The following is a 13826-nucleotide window of genomic DNA, read 5'->3' as shown; positions in this document are numbered from 1 at the left end:
CCACGAAAGATTTAAATAAACTTGTTAATTATTAAAAATTTCATTCATTTGATCATTCTAACTAAACTTTAATTTTTGAAAGATGTCTTTAGTGGAGTATCTTACATGACAATATGATTTGTAACATAAAAATAACTCAACTAATTTGATTAAATAAAATAAAAATTAATTATTTTTTGTTAGTACGAATTTTGATTTGTTGCAAATTTACTCATAAAAATTGAGTTAAAAAAATCTCGAACGAAACCGGTTGATTACGCCTGATCAAAGTTTAACGGAATAAATATTCAACTATAAAAAAATAGAACTTTAATTATGAGATGAGTCGAGTCGAGAAGAACCGGAGTCAAAAGTTCATACTTGCACGTGATTTGATCCAGAAGTGCTATGTAGAATGTAAGACTTAAAGACTAAGGTAAAAGTAAAGACGTGAGATGTCCACCTTGAGGAATAAGGTCTTTCACAATCAAGACAAGATCATGAATTGTGAAAGTATGAGAAAAAAGAATTTAGATTGTGCCAAAAGAAATATTTTGAAACTATATGTATGTCTGATGAAGCTTTATATTATTTTAAAATATTTGATTTTACTCGAAAATGTATTTTTGAATCATTGAAGTGTTTGTTGGTATTCACTTATTTTAAAATTGTGAAATATATTTGAAATGTCTTAAGATTGAGAAAATATGATTGAAAAGGATTTTGATGAAAAAGTATTATTTGATTTGATTAGATATCTCATATGTTTGAAAGACCGAAAAATTTGTTATATTTGAAATTATATATTTTGAATCAGTTTGGGAGGCTCGTATTAGAAAATCGTACTTAACGACGGTTTTGATGTTAACTTAGATGCATCTGACTCAGACCCCAACTAGTAGGGATGTTGCTAGCCTAACATGTGACCACACGTTAGATCTGTTATTCTGTTAGGACACATAAGAGAAAAGGGCTACGCATAAAGATGGAGCCACCCAAGTGTTGACTTTTGATTTGATTTCTATATGAAAACTCCCTTATTGATTCACTTATTCATATAAATTATTATTTTCTAAATAAAATTATTTTTATGATAATGTTTATATGGTCTCATGTGGATTATAGTTGTATTGTCTAGTCACTGAGTTATAAAACTCATTTCGTTTTTCTAAAAATATTTTTCAGGAACAAATATGCGAGCCTTTCTATTCAAGAGTAATGACCTACGATGGGTACCTATTCCTTGTTGTGTTCATAGACGTCATATGCTCCATATGTCACAGGCAAGATCCAATCATTCTTAATTATTTTAACTTTTGTTAAAAATGTATAACTATTTATTTTAGAACTTGTAAATTATTCAAAATATTTGTAACTTTCATTATCTTTGAGTCTGTTAGGCTTGCTAGGGGACTATTTTTCTAAGCGCCGGTCATGACTCATTTTGATCGTGACAGGCTTGGAGTGATGGTGTGAATTTGAAAGTGAAATTTTAGGTAGAAGATTTAGCAAGAGAAGTGTGAAGGTGGAAGATGAGATGTGAGGGAGGGATTGATCTGGTTGATTCCTGAAGAGTTGGTTATAAGGGAATTCATACTCATTGAAGAGGACATTCCTTGAAATGATTTTTTTTTTCACTTGGCAGGAGACATTTGTAACCTCTGTGGTTGGAGGCACAACCTATAAAAATTGATTTTTGGAATCTATGATCAAACTTGTGTGCATTATAAGGTTTGAGAAGTGGGTAACATGTGCATCCAAAGGGTTTTAGGATAGTGTAGTCTGATTTTGTGTTGGTGAGGGCTTCAAGAGGTGTTTTGTTGTTGAGAGTTTGGGTAGATAGTCTATTGATGAGGTAAGTAGCAGTGAGAGTTGATTCATCCCAAAAATTTAAGGGGAGATTAGCTTGAGCTAGCAATGTGAGTGAGGTTTCTGTGATATGCCTGTGTTTTCTTTTCACAAGACATTCTACTGATGGATATAGGTTGGATAAGGTAGTTGATGAATTTTACTGATACAACAAGCATTGCATAATGAGGAATCATAGCTACCTTTATTCATTGAGTTATCAAATCTTGAAGCATTACATTTGTTCATCACTAGAGTTATTACCTTATCAAATGGATGTCCTAATTTTCTATACCATAATTGACTTGTACCACTGACCCTTTTACAAGTGACATGGGCTTTTGCATTTGAAATAGGACTCATTAAGGTATTTACAAACATTTAAGAGTTAGAATTATGAATGGAAATTAGACTTGTGACAGCTTTATTTGCTGTTGAATTAAAATTCACAACATCATTGTGTAGAGTTACATTTGCACCATCTTTGTTTACACTTGAAGAGTCATATGTGTTTGTTGTGTTTGAGCAAGGTGCAGCAGCAGTGCTTATGACACAATTGATGGAAAATCTCTAACTAAGGGTATAAGGGAAAAATTGGTAAATTTGGTTAGGTAAAAGGGTGCAACAGCTCTCTCTCTTTATTATTCAGTACTGAATTTGCATTTGCAGTGGCTTGCACATGCTTATTTTCATATTCAATATATGTATTTTTGGAGTTTTCAACAATATTTGCATTGAAACAAGTAGGATTAACAGGTACAGACTTTGTTTTTGGGCCAATTTTGATCCCTTCAAACTTGTAAAGCCTTTTTTAAGCAATCCTTGAAGGAGAATCTTCTTAAAAATTTGACATTTGACATTACAAAAGTAAGGCTAGAAATAAAAAAACACCACAGTCGTCTTAGGCAAATTTGGCTACACTCACTAAATTTTTGGATATATTAGGTACTTGTATTATGTTTTGCAATTTAAAAAGTCTGCTAGACAAAGATGCATGCATGAATGAACTTTCAATGTGTTCAATATCCATACTTTGGCCATTACCTCCAAACACTTTTTCAATGACATCATAATCAGATCTTGTGATGAAATTTCTTTTGTCAAACGTGATGTGATGAGATGCACTCGAATCAAGGTACCAAGCTGTGTCTGGGAGAGCTGAGGGCAATGCAAGGAATGCTTGAAGATTGGGTGGTGTGGGAGGCTAAGTCTTCACTTCTTGGAATCATTGTTGAGAGTTTTGAAAGCTTGTATGATGAGTGGATATTTTATACGCTTTTTGGCATCATTTTCATATTGTTTTAGTTATGTTTTGTTTAAGTTTCATTATATTTTCATAGGTTTTAGTGCAAAATTAACATTTTTGAATTCTACTTTGAGTTGTTGTGTTTTCTGATAATTTCAGGTAATTTTTGGCTGAAATTGAGGAGATTTGACAAAGTCCGATTCAAAGGCAAGGAAAGCGTAGCAAATGTTGTCAGATTCTGACCTTCATGCACTCAAACGAGCATTTCTGGAGTTACAGAGGTCCAAATGACGCGCTCGCAATGGTGTTGAAAAGCTAACTTCCAGAGCTTTCCAGTAATATATAATGGTTTATACTTTTCTTCAAAATAACCTGCCCATATTGGGTGTTGAACGCCCAAGAACTACCCCCTTTCTGGCGTTCAATGCCCCAAAGGGACTCAAGCCAGCGTTGAACACCCAATCACCCCTTTAAGGCGTTCAACACCCACCTAGAAGCATAAAGCAGTGTGAATCAACCCCCTAATGGGCGCTCAACGCCCGTTCCTCAAGTTGGACGCCAAGCTCAGCCCAAGTACTCAACCAAAGTGGGCCCAAGAGTGGACTTTCGCACCTTTAGTCTAGTTTATCATACTTTTGTACTTCTTAGTTATTAGGTTATTATATATAGAACAAAGATCACCACTGTGAGGGGATCTTTGCCCTTTTGCACGTTTTACTATTACTTTCTGTAAGCTTTGAGCAACTAAACCTACTAAGTTAGGGTTAGGAGCTCTGCTGATTCTCATGGATTAATAATATTACTGTTTCTATCTCAATACATGTTTGATTCCATTCTCTTGTACATTTTCGGTCTTCATATCATGAATTGAGGATGAACCGTGATATTCATCCTTGTTCTACATGGGTTCCGTGTGAGTCCTGACCTGGATAGCATTGAACCACAGCTAGAGAGTGTACTGCGGATTCCAAGAGCGTACTTGGGTGACTTTGGATATGTGACATAAAATTCCGTTGACCGTGGGTTACTGAGGTCTCTATGGCATTAAGGCTAGAGTCAGAGAAGCAGCATTCCCTGATCTGGAAGATCCGACCTTGTCTGTGGCATTTTGAGTAGGATCGCGAAGGGGAGTGGATTGCTTAGGTCTTCACCTTCAACCATAGTGGGAAGCCATGAGTTAACTTGATGAGAGGACATGAGTTGCTTGGATATGGTGGACTGCTATGGTTTAGAAGAGATTAACTTGATGAGAGGACATGAGTTAATCACTTACGGCTGCCATTGAATGAATCATTCGTTATTGAAGTAGACAGTAAGAAAAGTTAATACAGAAAGAATACGTATCTCCGAAGCCTTAACTGAATTTCTATCACTGTTTTCACACCAACCTTGTATTTTGTTCTTTACTATTTTATTTATGTTTTCAAAAAAACAACCATCTTTTCTAATCGTCTGACTAAGATCTACAAGATAGCCATTGCTTGCTCAATCCGACAATCTCCGTGGGATTCGACCCTCACTCACCTGAGGCATTACTTGGACGACCCGGTGCACTTGCCGGTTCATCTATGCGAAACTTGCGGAGTTCAATTTCGCGCACCAAGTTTTTGGTGCCGTTGCGGGGGATTGTTCGAGTTTGACAAACTACCGGACTATCTTGCTGCTTAGATTAGGTGCTTTTTACGGTTTAGTTACTCGTTTAATTATGTCTTTTGTTTTATTCTTCAAAAATTTTTCAAAACATTTTCTTTTCTTTAGTAATCTTTGTCTTTTATTTGAGTGTTGTGTCAGTTTTTGAGTTTGGTGTCCCTTCTGTTTTCATCTTTTTCTTTAAATTTTCGAAATTGATCTTATTTTCTTTTCTTGATATTCGAATTGTTTTTGGTAATTTTTCTTATTTGATTTTTGAAAATTTTTTAAGTTTGGTGTCTTTTAGTTATTTTTCCTTTAATTTTTGAAAATTAGTGTCATTTGATCTTAAAATTTTAAGTTTAGTGTTTCTTAGTTGTTCATCTTTTCCTTAAAATTCGAAAATCCAAAAAAATATCTCTTTTATCTTTCTTTAATTTTTCAAAAATCTTTACTATCTTTTCTTATCTTGATTTAAAAATTTTAAGTTTGGTGTTTTCTTATTAGTAAGTTTAAATTTTGAATTTCAAATCTTATCTTTTCAAATATTTTTCAAATCTTTATCTTATCTTTCTTTAAATTTCACAAATCCTATCTTATCTTATTTTAGGTTCAAATTTTAAAATTCAATTTCAAAATTCAATTTTAAAAAATTCAAATTTCAAAATCAAATCTTTTTCAAAACTCAATTTTCAAAATCTAAATTCAAATCTTTTTCAATTCTTTATCATATCTTTTTACTTTAAATCTTTTCTATCTTATCTTCTTTAAAAATTTTAAATTTCAAATTCTTATCTTTTTAAATCTTTACTATCCTTTAAATTTGATTTTCAAAATCTTTAAATTTTAAATCTTATATTTCTAAATCCTTTTTTTTAAATCTTTATGTTATCTTTCTTTTTGAATTTAAAACTTACTTATCTTATCTTCTTTTTAAATTTTAAAACTTTTAAATTTTAATTCTCTACTTTCTTTTAAAATTGAATTTCAAAATCAAATCTTTTATTTTCAATTCTTGTTGGTTAGATAGTTACTTGTTTGACCTTATTCTCTTTCTATTTCCTTTCTCTTTCTTCTTTTTCAAAACCTCCTAACTACTTTCTCTTTCTTCTTTTTCAAAAATTTCATCTCTCTTTCCCTCTCTATTTTTGAAAATATCTCCTCTTTTCTCTCTATTGATTTTCGAAAACTATTCTTATTAAAGGACATCTTCTTTTCTTTTCCTCTTGACCTATCTCTCTAACAAAGGACCTTTATACTCTGACATAGAGAATCCTTTCTTCTTCTCTTCTTGCATTCTTTCTTTTTGTTTATGAGCAGGAACAGGGATAAAGAACCTCTCTTTGATCCTAATCTTGAGCCTGAGAGGACTCTAAGGAGGCGTCTACAACAAGCTAGAACACAACACTCAAGAAGAAACCTCACCGAGCTTTTCGAACAAGAAGCTGAGAATACTGACATGGGAGCCAATCCCAATAATAGAGGAGACGCAAGGAAGGTCCAAGGTGACTTTACTGCACCCATTTCTGACTTCTATGGACGGAGCATCTCTATACCTGCCATTGGTGCAAATATTTTTCAGCTGAAGCCTCAACTGGTCACTCTAGTTCAACAGAACTGCCAGTTTCATGGACATCCACAGAAAGATCCCAACAGATTCATCTCTGATTTCTTGTAGATTTGTGATACTGTCAAGACTACTGGAGTGGATCCAGAGATTTACAAGCTTATGCTTTTTCCTTTTGCTGTAAAGGACAGAGCTAGGTTATGGCTGGATTCTCAGCCTAAGGAAAGCTGATAAACCCATATTTTATGATATATTTTGTGCTTAATTTGAGTGATTTATTCAATCCTTCACCCACTTATTCATATTAATTGCATGGTTTTACTTTCCCTTCCTTATTATGTGATGTATGTGAAAAACATGTTTCCTATGCTTTAATATTAATTATTTTAATTACCTTTATTTCCATTCGATGCCGTGATTAGTGTGTTGAGTAGTTTCAGATCTTCTAAGGTAGGAATGACTTAAAGGATGGAAAGGAAACATACAAAAATGGAAGGAAAGCACAAAACGGAGCTCCTGAAGAAATTGGCATCCACGCGATCGCATGGACGAAGCGATCGCGTGCCAAGCGCGAATCAGCAGCGACGCGGCCGCATGACTGACGCGACCGCGCGCCTTAAGCAGAACGCACATGACGCGGTCGCATAACTGATGCGACCGCGTGGCAAGAAAAGCTCCGAATGACGCGACCGCGTGACCCACGCACCAGAATTGCAGAAAACGCTCATAGCGAATTCTGAAGCCCTTTTTGGCCCAAATCCAAGTCCAGAAGGCATAGACCAGAGGTTATAAAGTGGGGAAACGCATCCATTCAGGAAAAGCTTGCCAATTTTCACTTTCCATGATTTAGATTTAGTTTGAGAGAGGTTCTCTCCTCTCTCTCTTAGGATTAGGATTAGGATTTAGGACTTCTCTTAGTTTGTAAGAGTGACTCTCGATCCAGGTTTAATATTTACTTTAATGCTTTTATTCGTACTTATAAATGTTGCCAACTTGACTTATGAACCCTTTCCATGTTATGATTTGAATTAATGATTATTTGAGGTATTTCAGTTATTGATTGCTTTCTCCTTAATTTGTGTTACCATTGCTTTCCATCTAAGGATATTTTATTCCAATAATTTTACTTTCTCCCTTTTGGTCTTGGTTAAGAAATCAGTAACTCAACATTATTAAACTCAGCATAATTGATAATCGTTATCTTGCTAATTGAACTGAACTTCAATAATCCCAACTTTTTCTTAGGAAATAAATAGGATTCGAAGGTCAAACTAATTAGTCCCTTGACTTTCCTTTACTTTAGTGAAGGTTAACTAAGTGAAATTTAGATTCAACTTTCATTGTTGTTGAGAGAGATAATTAAGTTGGACTTCCAATTTCTCTTACCTTGCCAAAAGTTGCTTTACAGTATTTATTTATTTTAATTGCCATTTACTTTATTTGTCATTCAAATCACTTGCTTCTCACCTTCTAAACCCCGATTACAACCCTTATAGCCAATAGTAAGAACATACTTCCTTGCAGTTCCTTGAGAAGACGACCCGAGGTTTGAATACTCGGTTAACAATTTTTAAGGAGTTTGTTACTTGTGACACCCAAAACGTTTGTAAGAAAGGTTGATTGCTTGGTTTAGTAACTATACTTACAAGGAGTATTTATTATAACTTCTAAACCATCAATCTTCAGTTCTTCAAAATGGCGCCGTTGCCGGAGAACTGCTAACGTGTGCCTTATTATTGGTTATTGTAAATATTTTTCTTTTGCTTGTTTATTTATTTTTATTTATCCTTCTTATCTTTATTTGCTACCATGAACTCTCACTCCTCTCGCTTTGAGTTTGGTTCTAACTTTGTTGAAGGAAATAGAAGTTACAGCAGGAATATGCATCAAGGTCCAACCAATCAAGGATGGATGGAGTCAAGAGGATCTAATCAACCCTTTAGGCAGCAACACCCTCCGAGATATCCTAGACAAAGACCATTCTACCGTGCATACCCAGCTGAAAGATATGGTGGACAACCTTGTAACTACCAACAAGCCCCACCCCGTGCATATAAACCATCCTTTCAACATAACCTCGAACCACCACACTCACGAGCTTCTCTTCACCATTCGCCACCATATGATCCTTCCTTACCCCAGTACCAATCCAATCACTCCCAATCACCACCACTTTCCTATGTATCATGCCCAAGTCCGACAACCCGAGAAGCAGAGGTTCGCCTAAAGGAAACAGTAAATAAATTTCAAACAACCATTCGACAACTGGAGCAAGTAGTAATTCAATGGGTTTCTAGGCGCTCAAATACACAAGGATCAGTCACAGCCCCATGTGAACAGTCTAACGAAGAGCGTAACATAAAGGAGATACCAGAAACTCCAGTGGACAAGACAGAGAATGAATTCGTACTAGAACAAGTAGAAGAAGCTGTCATTGTTCAAGAAGAAGAGTTGGTTGAAGATCTAGGAGATGCTGAACCTCCATGGAAATCCAGAACTGAGGAGAACTCCGTCAAGGACGCTACAGTTGATGCTAAGGAGGATATTGTACAACCCCCAAGGTAAGTCGTTTATGAAGAATCAGACGGAATAATCCAAGACACAAATTTCCTTGATGATGATAGTCACAAGTCTAGCTCTCTTAGTAATGAACTTGCATCCGCAAGTGAATTCTCTGAAATCGAAGGATCTTCCCTAGATGAATACGAAGATGATGCAGAGGTAGATTTCTCTCAACCTCCAATCTATGACTCAAGTGATGAGGAAGACATAGAAGACTTTGACCAGGGTGATACTACATTTAAAGACTCTTGCAAGGAAGTGGAGAAATTCACAGAAGAACACAAGGGAGTAGAACTTACAGAACCACCGGAAACACCTATCCCAAGGCCATTGCCACCCAATACGAGCTTCAAGTGGGTACAATCCTTAACCTTTAACTTTACTTATTCACTTGAATATGGTTTACTTGAAACAGATGGCCAGCTTAGAGCTCTTTGCGGCTTTAAGAGTAAGAGGGAAATGGCTCATACTCAGAGCTGGTGCACAAGGTTCAATAAGGTTCCACGCTTCACCTCGAAGTACACGGATTGGTATCATGCTCAATTGCATGGATCACGGAGAACGTTTGGTCACCATGGTGAGATTCTACTTTTTAAACCGCCCGGATGGAAACATATATATCAAGACAGAGGCGGATTTAATAGCAAAGCTTGGGATCCTGGAATCTATTCTGACATTCGTTACCCCGAGAACCTGAAAATCTGTTTGAAGCTGCTCAGAAGCTTTACATGCCTAGTTTGGGACCCCGGAGGCTATTGGCATTCCAAACACTGGTGGAGATTTCTGGATAAATTTAAACACAAGCCACCATAACAGGAAGCCCTTCCAATGTCCAACTTAAGGACTTTAACTAAAAGTGATAGGTGGAAGACAACCCACCATGGTATGATCGTTCCTTTTGCAATTTTAATTTTATTTCGTTTTGTTTATTTTTGAATTTTATTTTTATTTTATTAAACCTGGAATCATGCATAGCATTCACATTAAGCATTGCATCTTGCATTCAGTTAAAAAAAAAAGGGGATGCACGACGCGACCGCTTGCCCCATGCGATCGCGTCACATGGCGAACTACACTCCCCCGCGACCACGTCATCCACGCGATCGCGTGACCTGGAGATCGGCGTAAACATCCAACGTCCAGAAAGTTAGGCTGGAATCGTGCGGCCCTTGTGCGTTTTGCACAAATTGGCCCACGCGATCGCATGCCCCATGCGATCGCGTCACATGCACAAAACCAATCCCACGCGACCGCGTGAGCGACGCGATCGCGTCGCATGGATTCCACAACACCCTCGAAGGAGACAAAGAGTTGTGCTGAAACGGTGCTGGAGTCGTATGTTTAGCACAATTTCCAGCGACGCGATCGCGCGACCCACGCGATCGCGTCATCCCCTCTTCCACCCCTTTCATGCGATCGCGCGCCCCACGCGATCGCGTCACTCCCATTTTCACCCCAACCACGCAACCGCATGCCCCACGCGGCCGCGTGGATTCGAAAATATAACCCCCCAGCCACGCGAACCCTATCAGTCGCGCAGCCCCCCTAACCCTCTTCTCCCTCTCTTCTTCTTCTTCTCCCAACCACCACCCAACCACCACCCAGCAACCACCCACCCACCACCGAAAACCATCGACCACCCACCACCGCCGCCCGCCCCCAGCCGCACCCAACCCCCTCTTCTTTCTTCCTCTTTCTTCTTCCTCCCTCCTCCTCCGCTACTGCCCCCCCTCCGCGAACCACCACCCACCACCACCGGCCATCCAGCCGCGCCACCCCCCTCTCCCCTACCCAACCCCTCCCCTATTTCACCAATTACCCTAAACCCTATCCCCATTACCCCCTTCTCCACTGCCCTCCCTCCCCTATCCCCTATTGGGAACATGGATGATAGAAATAAAAGGTAGAAAGGTTAAAAGAAATAAAATAAAAATTTGGGAAGCATGCTCATGAAAAATCAAAGTGATTCAATTACCATGTGCAATAAAAAAAAGAGTTATTTTTCAGCATTTAATAAAAGGGGATACAAAAGAATTCCCCAATGCAAAATAAAAGCAATGCACATGGGATAAAAATAAAAATTGAAACATGAGCATGTAACAACGAGTGGGATAATATGGGAAAATTGGTAAAGAAGCTTGTTCTACTAAACATGTATGTTAGGTGAGATCTTAGTCTAATTAAGGATTCACTTATTAGCTCACTTAGCCTTATACATGTATCCTTACCTTTACCTTGGCCCCATTTACAACCTTAATTAAAGACCTTATGACTTTTGGTATGAGTGTACTCTATAATTATTGATTAGTTAGATGAAGAACAAAGTTATAGAAAGTAAGAATAAAAAGAAAAGTAGAGTGGATAAACCCAATAAACACTGAGTGACTAGAGGGTAAACACAAAATCCAGTGAGGGTTCAATAACTCATCAACATATATATGTGCTTAATTTACTAATTGTTTTGCAAGTTTGTACAATATTTTTATTTCCCATCTCATTTGCTAAAATGCTTTATTATTTAAGGGTTGGCTATATATATATATATGACTCCTTGAGAATGTGAATTAATTTGACTACATGTAAGCTTTATATACGAGTGGATAAATTGGAATTGCATGACTCATTTAGGTAGATGCATTTAGAATAGGTTGCATTGCATAACATTCCACCACTTTAACCTTACCTTATTCTTTACCTTGGATTTAGCATGAGGACATGCTATTGTTTAAGTGTCGGGAGGTTGATAAACCCATATTTTATGATATATTTTGTGCTTAATTTGAGTGATTTATTCAATCCTTCACCCACTTATTCATATTAATTGCATGGTTTTACTTTTCCTTCCTTATTATGTGATGTATGTGAAAAACATGTTTCCTATGCTTTAATATTAATTATTTTAATTACCTTTATTTCCATTCGATGCCGTGATTAGTGTGTTGAGTAGTTTCAGATCTTCTAAGGTAGGAATTACTTAAAGGATGGAAAGGAAACATACAAAAATGGAAGGAAAGCACAAAACAGAGCTCCTGAAGAAACTGGCATCCACGCAATCGCATGGACGAAGCGATCGCGTGCCAAGCGCGAATCAGCAGCGACGCGGCCACATGACTGACGCGACCGCGCGCCTTAAGCAGAACGCACATGACGCAGTCGCATGACTGACGCAACTGCGTGGCAAGAAAAGCTCCGAATGACGCGACCGCGTGACCCACGCGGACGCGTGACAGAGGCCACGCACCAGAAATTGCAGAAAACGCTCATAGCAAATTCTGAAGCCCTTTTTGGCCCAAATCCAAGTCCAGAAGGTATAGACCAGAGGTTATAAAGTGGGGGAACGCATCCATTCAGGGAGAGCTCGCCAATTTTCACTTTCCATGATTTAGATTTAGTTTGAGAGAGGTTCTCTCCTCTCTCTCTTAGGATTAGGATTAGGATTTAGGACTTCTCTTAGTTTGTAAGAGTGACTCTCGATCCAGGTTTAATATTTACTTTAATGCTTTTATTCGTACTTATAAATGTTGCCAACTTGACTTTTGAACCCTTTCCATGTTATGATTTGAATTAATGATTATTTGAGGTATTTCAGTTATTGATTGCTTTCTCCTTAATTTGTGTTACCATTGCTTTCCATCTAAGGATATTTTATTCCAACAATTTTACTTTCTCCCTTTTGGTCTTGGTTAAGAAATCAGTAACTCAACATTATTAAACTCAGCATAATTGATAATCGTTATCTTGCTAATTGAACTGAACTTCAATAATCCCAACTTTTTCTTAGGAAATAAATAGGATTCGAAGGTCAAACTAATTAGTCCCTTGACTTTCCTTTACTTTAGTGAAGGTTAACTAAGTGGAATTTAGATTCAACTTTTATTGTTGTTGAGAGAGATAATTAAGTTGGACTTCCAATTTCTCTTACCTTGCCAAAAGTTGCTTTACAGTATTTATTTATTTTAATTGCCATTTACTTTACTTGTCATTCAAATCACTTGCTTCTCACCTTCTAAACCTCGATTACAACCCTTATAGCCAATAGTAAGAACATACTTCCTTGCAGTTTCTTGAGAAGATGACCCGAGGTTTGAATACTCGGTTAACAATTTTTAAGGGGTTTGTTACTTGTGACACCCAAAATGTTTTTAAGAAAGGTTGATTGCTTGGTTTAGTAACTATACTTACAACGAGTATTTATTATAACTTCTAAACCATCAATCTTCAGTTCTTCAAAAGCCTAGACTCTTGAGAGAAGGTGGTCAATGCATTTTTGACCAAGTTCTTTCCACCTCAGAAGATGAGCAAGCTTAGGGTGAAAGTTTAGACCTTCAGACAGAAAGAGGGTGAATCCTTCTATGAAGCATGGAAAAGGTACAAGCAACTCATCAGAAGATACCCTCCTAACATGATTTTGGACTGGACTATGCTAGATATCTTCTATGATTGTCTTTTTGAGATGTCTAAAATAGCATTGGACCACTCTGCTGTTGGATCACTCTAATTGAAGAAACCGCCTGAAGAGGCATAGGAACTCATTGACATGGTTGCAAACAACCAATTCATGTACACTTCTAAGAGGAATCCTATGAATAATGGGGTAGCTCAGAAGAGGGGAGTCTTGGAGGTTGACACTCTGAATGCCATATTGGCTCAGAACAAGATCCTGACCCAATAGGTCAACATGATCTCTCAGCATCTGACTCGATCGCAAGCCGCAGCTGGCAGCACTCAAGAAGCTTCTTATGAAGGAGATGCATATGATCCAGATCAACCCAAGATGGAAGAGGTTTACTATATGGGAAATTCCTCAGGAAATCCTAATAAGGAGTCTTATGGAAATACCTACAACGCATCATGGAGGAATAATCCCAACTTTTCATGGAGGGATCAAGAGAAGCCTCAACAAGGCTTCAATAACAACCAAGGTGGAAGAAACCAAAATAGGTTCAATAATAGACCATTCCCACCTTCTCAGCAATAGATGGAGACTTCTAAGTA

At 37.3% G+C, this 13826-nt stretch overlaps 1 non-coding gene across 1 annotated transcript; it reads right to left on the bottom strand.

Moving 5' to 3' along the window:
• Positions 1-13131: 13131 nt before the first annotated feature.
• On the bottom strand, positions 13132-13240 carry LOC112780314 (small nucleolar RNA R71). The gene has a single exon (XR_003191159.1). It is a non-coding gene; the product is annotated as a small nucleolar RNA R71 (small nucleolar RNA).
• Between the last annotated feature and the right edge of the window lie 586 nt (positions 13241-13826).

The sequence above is a fragment of the Arachis hypogaea genome, chromosome 19 (genome assembly GCF_003086295.3).
Source record: "Arachis hypogaea cultivar Tifrunner chromosome 19, arahy.Tifrunner.gnm2.J5K5, whole genome shotgun sequence".
In the NCBI taxonomy this organism is placed as follows: Eukaryota; Viridiplantae; Streptophyta; class Magnoliopsida; order Fabales; family Fabaceae; genus Arachis; species Arachis hypogaea.
This window is presented reverse-complemented; position numbering and strand designations above follow the sequence as displayed.